Source organism: Saccopteryx leptura, chromosome 11 (assembly GCF_036850995.1).
Source record: "Saccopteryx leptura isolate mSacLep1 chromosome 11, mSacLep1_pri_phased_curated, whole genome shotgun sequence".
Classification (NCBI taxonomy): domain Eukaryota; kingdom Metazoa; phylum Chordata; class Mammalia; order Chiroptera; family Emballonuridae; genus Saccopteryx; species Saccopteryx leptura.
Window position 1 is genome coordinate 47,646,891 of NC_089513.1, and position 5,663 is coordinate 47,652,553.

Genomic DNA, 5,663 nt, shown 5'->3' on the forward strand with positions numbered 1-5,663 from the left:
TCTTTCCTCTATCATGTTTGTTCTATTAGCTAAACTTGCTCTCTCAGTCTTCAGTTCATGTATTGAATTCTTCATTTCTGTTTTTAAAGTTTCAGTATCCTTGATGATCCTATGTTTTGTTCGTAATTTTTTTTCTGAGCTCATTAAGTTGCCTATTAGTGTCTTCTTGGATCTCATTGAGTATTTGAGTATTTTCAGAACTTCAATTTTGAACTATCCATTATTTAACTCCAAGGTTTTCATGTGACTGAGATTTTTTCTGGAGATTTTTCATTTTCTGTCTGAACTATGTCTCTGTCTTGTGTAGCCATGGTATTCAATTTCTTCTTCATTGATAGCATTTGAAAATGGTATTGTTAAGAACCCTAACAAAACAAAAAAATTAAAAACATGAAAAACTGAAATTAAAACATATAATAAGAAATTGTGAAATGATGGCAATCATCTTTTGGGACTGACCTGAAATGAAGAGAATACTCATTGCTGATCACTTGAAAAAAATAAAATAAAATAAAATAAAAGTAAATAAAAATATAATAAAAAATGTACAAAGTTAAAAAAATTATACCAAGTAAAGAAAAATAACCATAGGAAAAAAATAAAAAAATCAAAAAGAAAACATCCAGAATAAAATATATAAAATTTGAAGAAGATGAAATTCAAAGGAGAAAAAAGAATTAGAAGGAAAAATTAGTTTTGTTTTTGGCAAGTTTCTTTCAGGAGTCATCACTGTATTACAACTTTAGCTCTGTGAAGTTCCTGGGCTGTCCTTCACTGAGATGTTGCTGTCACAATGACGTGGGTGAGGCTGCAGTTGCTTTGGTGGGTGGGGCATGTTGCAAGGGCTTTACAGTTTTGGCCTTATGGCTTCAGCTTTTCAGCTTTCCAGCTCTAGCAATGCTGATCTCAGGCTTCCAGGCACTCCTCTGCACATCTCAGTGGAACTGGGGTCCTGATGCAGAGCACCTCTGTTCTTCAGGGGAGAGAGTGGGTCTGGAGAGCTAGCTGTGGGTTTTATCTTTGCCACTCTTGGTACCACGAGGTGAGGGAGGTGGGATTTGGGAGGCTGGGGGCTGCACTTTAACTCTCTGTCTCTGCCAAGTATGGGCTGCAGGCAGACTGATGGAACACTGGCCATGACCCTATGCTCTGGCCACTTTGGTTTATCTTCCCTTCTGCCTTTCTGTCTCACCAGTCCTCCCAGCAGAAGGAAACCCAATCACATTGGGTTCCACCCTCCATACCCCTCAGACAATATCCAAACAGCCTGAGCTTCCCTCTTCCCCATAGTTTAGAAGAGAAAAAAGTAACTTGGGGTTTGTCTCCTACTCAGAGCCGACCATGAACGCATCTTATCTCTCACCCCCCTTTTCAACCCATCCTACCTTTAGTGCACATATTTTTTCAGGTGCACCTGTGAGCCTAGCTGGGGTTCCTTTGATGCATTATTGTTGTTCAATTTGTTGAAATTTCATGGGAAGAGATCAAGAGTATCTCTCATGGTGCTGTTACTCTGATGTCATCTCAAATTTTTTTTTTAAAAAAGGTGCCCTGAAGCTTCAGGCCACCCAGCCTTGGCCTTGATTTTGGTGTACAGCCATTAAACTGAACCTGGGATGGCTGCTTGGGACAAACAGCGATGTGGTTCCCTTGTCATTTCTTTGGTGGTTTCAAACTATCTTGCTTCATATATTATTCCTTAAATTTAAGTCATTGTTCTAGCATGATGAGGTGGAATCCATCTACAGGTATCTTAGCCATTGCTTCTCTCACTTAATGAATTACTGACTTGCAGGAAAGCAGTGAAGCCACTTAATGACCTCAGGAGAGATATTGTTCTAAAGCAGTGGTCCCCAACCCCCAGGCCATGGACCAGTACCGGTCCGTGGGCCATTTGGTACCAGTCCGCAGAGAAAGAATAAATAACTTACATTATTTCCATTTTATTTATATTTAAGTCTGAATGATGTTTTATTTTTAAAAAATGATCAGATTCCCTCTGTTACATCCGTCTAAGACTCACTCTTGACGCTTGTCTCGTAAGTTCGACAATTATATTTAAAAATACCACAGTTTTTACGCCAGTCGCATAATTTTATTTTGTGCATTTATCTGTCCACCCTAAAGGCCTGTCCGTGAAAATATTTTCTGACATTAAACCGGTCCGTGGCCCAAAAAAGGTTGGGGACCACTGTTCTAAAGTGCAGGCTTGCCTTTGGGTGGTGCTAGATTGTGAAATGTAGGATATGTTCTGACTTCATCACATGCAAATGATCCTTCATTTGCATGTAAATAATCTACTATGAATTATCTAGAGCTAGGATATATATGTGGGCTACAGAATAAAAGTGAAATTTAATATTGGCCTAAGCGAAGTATAATTTGCTTAAGAGATTAAGCTAATGAACAATTTTTAGTAAACATTTACAAATGTAAAATTATAGTTTAGAAAATTCTAAAATATATTATGCATTTTAAGCTATTTATCTGTCCTTGGAAAGATCAGCAAGTGTTTTAGTTATTAGACTACTATAACATAACTGAAGTCACTTATTTACTGCTTTATTACAAGCCAGTATCTACCTGTTGATTCTTAGAACACCTTGGTTCTTGATACTGGATATTTTCTCTCTCTGAAGTTAGGGATAATTTAAATAATATAATTATAAGAACATTACAATCACAAACACACACACATTTAGACTAATTTTTGATGGTGCACAGCAAAAATATTAAATAGGCAAGATATTTGGTCACAACTAAACCTAAATTAAATCTTCAAAGTCCCATTAAGATAAATGCTGGAATTCTGTAATATTCGTCATTTTGCTTTGCCAGCAATTTTGCCCTTCAGAGGGTGGTGGATCTAATCGGGGAAATTATTATTCTGAGACTTAACTCTCATTAACAGGAACCACTTTGTCAAAACAGAAGTACTAGCTAAGTGATGGGCACATGGGCATTCACTGTGAGAAAGGATTTTACTGAGGTGGCTGGCACCAAGCAGAAAACTCACCCAGCTGCATTGCTAATAGTTCAGGTTCAAGGTCATATGTAGTTTAAATTGAGATGCAATTGTAGAGAATTCAGGTGCCACTTGGGCCAGCACCAGCGTGAAGGGCCTGATCTGAGAGCAAGAGGAATAGAGAGTTTCTGGCATTCTGTTGATCAGTTTTGACCCAAAAATCTACATATGGATGAAGGTAGAAATACCAGTAACAAAGAAAGTTGGTAGAAGTAAGCTAAAGGGTCAGAGCCTCAGCCAACTGGGCTGGCCTGGACTAGCACCAGGCCCATCAGAGGGTAGAAGTGAAAACCAGGAACTTGTGCTAAAGCCCTGCAGTGAGCTGCTCAAGCACCATGAAGACTGCAGCCCAGTACTTAAGAGCTCCTCTGAGACTGCACTCATCCTACACAAGGGAAGGGGGCTCAGAACATTTCTGAATCCCACCCACCGCTAAGCAAGAACCTCTCAATGCACTATTAGTCTTGCTTGTTGGTTGCCTCATACCCTGGGGGATGGATGGTGAAGGGAGTGAGGGGAAACTACTAGAACAGGCTTAGACATTTGAATTTTAAGAGAAGTTAATCATATACGTCAGGCCGGGTTGGACATGCATTCTAGTCTTTACAAAAATAGTACACAAAAAATTCAAAATTTATAGACACATTTATGCAGGTGAGGAAACCACAGCTATAAAGTGTGGGAAGAACTAAAGTAAGATTATTACTTTCACAAGATTATTACAAATGGTCCCAATAAAGGAGCAGGGAACATGCCACAGAAAGTCATGTGACTGTATAGGGACATCACTGATAAGCACTTGATTGCTAATGATAAATGGGACAGATGAGAAGCAGGGCATAGGGCCAAAGATGAAGATGTGACAGTACCAAAACTGTGTTAATCTCAAGGAAATGGTGACTGCCCCAAGTGAGCCGAGAACAAACAATATTATTTTTTAAAGGCACCTTGGTTTATGACGTTACAAAAAGGGGTAGGTTCATCACTTTAGGTTGTTGCAGGTTGGTTTCCATGGTAAGCAGACTCTGGATCTAAGGTTTGTGTGTAGAAAGCATGTTCTCCAGATCACATGGGTGGAGGAGGGCAGAAAGCAGGACCGGGCAGAGGGAGAAGGTGGGCTGTGATACAATCACAATGAAGAAAGGCCTCAACTGATGGGGAGCTCAGGAGGGAGGATGACCCTTCAGAGATGTCCTAAATTGGGACAAGGAAGTTGGGCTTTCAAAACTTTTCATTGATTGACAGTCACTGGATGTGAACTGTCCTAAGGAAGCAGCTATGACCTTGATCAAGGCGGCCTCCTCAGCCAAGGGTAATCACTGGAAGGGAGAACTCATTTGCAAACCATTTGCTGTCCACACTCACAACACATGCAGGGATGGGGACTTCAGCCAGGAAGTGCAAGGCCAGAGGGGAGAGCTGGGTAGTGCCCCATGGCTTCCACTATAGTCCACCTTTTTCCCCACTTAAATCTTTGTGTAAGTTCTGAGAGAAGCTAATTGAAAATTCTGATGGATCTCTATTCCTGAAAGAAACTCATAAAAGGAAGATTGTAGGGACAAACTACAGCTCCTGCCACAGCAGCTGGTCTTGAGGCCACAAATAGAACTTAACATCTCCCTCCACTATCCAGCCTAGAAGCCCCTCACTCCCAGCACCTCTGCTGATGTAGGTGAGTTACCTACAGGATGACCCAGGTCCTCTCTTCCCTGAGAAGTCTGAGCCTTGTGCCTTGTCAGGCTATGGCTGCTGCAATTGTTTCTTTACCCTAAAAATCAAGTGAAGGAACACCAAGAGATACTCAAGTGCATTACCTGGTGCTAAACATACTCTTTCCATGAAATTCCTGTAACTTGAACTCCTCATGATGATCAGGTTTAGGTATGCATGAGTGGAAGAGCAGATTACTGAGAATTAAAGTAAGAACTATTTCCACCCTTGGTTTGCTGAATTCATGTGTTCTGCCTAAGAGATATCACACTGTACAGTGATCACAGTTTAGATTATAGGCTGCATCCTGGAGCGTGGCACCACATTCTCACTGGTGACTATGTTCAAGCTGGTTCTTGGAGGCATCTTCAACAGGGTTTTTCATTACTCTCTCTGGTTGAAAATTTCTGCATTGTTGGTCAAATAAGTTTTTAAATATGACATATATGTTTGCTCGCTTTGGCTGTGGGAGACAGGCTGTAAGCTGGCAAAGTCATTATAGCCTAAGGCTTAGTTTTAAAACTAAGCTTTTGCCCACACCCTTGACTGTTGCATGATAGGGGGTGGTGCACTCTTATGAGGAACCCCATTTATGCCTCAGATAAGTGACTTTGTATCAGAGAATTCCTTATTTGGATACTGGATTAAAGGTTTTGATTTCTACACTATAAAATGGGGACAGACCGGGGGCTCGCTCTCTCGGTTCCTGCTATCACTATTGCAGGGGCCTCCCTGATCCCTTGCTCTCCATGGGAAAAGCAGGTTTTCTGCTTTTCCTTGGCTTCTCTTGTGGCTTGTCTGTCTTGGTGAAACACCAATAAACAGAATGGCCCACTGTCCTCCAACTCCGCCATTTCTTTACCGTCTGCCCGAATCCAATGGGAACCGGTATGTGAATGGCCATGATGGCGGCTCCTGGCCATACAAC

At 41.1% G+C, this 5,663-nt stretch overlaps 1 non-coding gene across 1 annotated transcript; it reads left to right on the forward strand.

Moving 5' to 3' along the window:
* The first annotated feature begins 424 nt into the window (after window positions 1–424).
* Window positions 425–493, forward strand: LOC136383674 (small nucleolar RNA SNORD2). Its single transcript, XR_010747484.1, has one exon. It is a non-coding gene; the product is annotated as a small nucleolar RNA SNORD2 (small nucleolar RNA).
* Window positions 494–5,663: the final 5,170 nt, after the last annotated feature.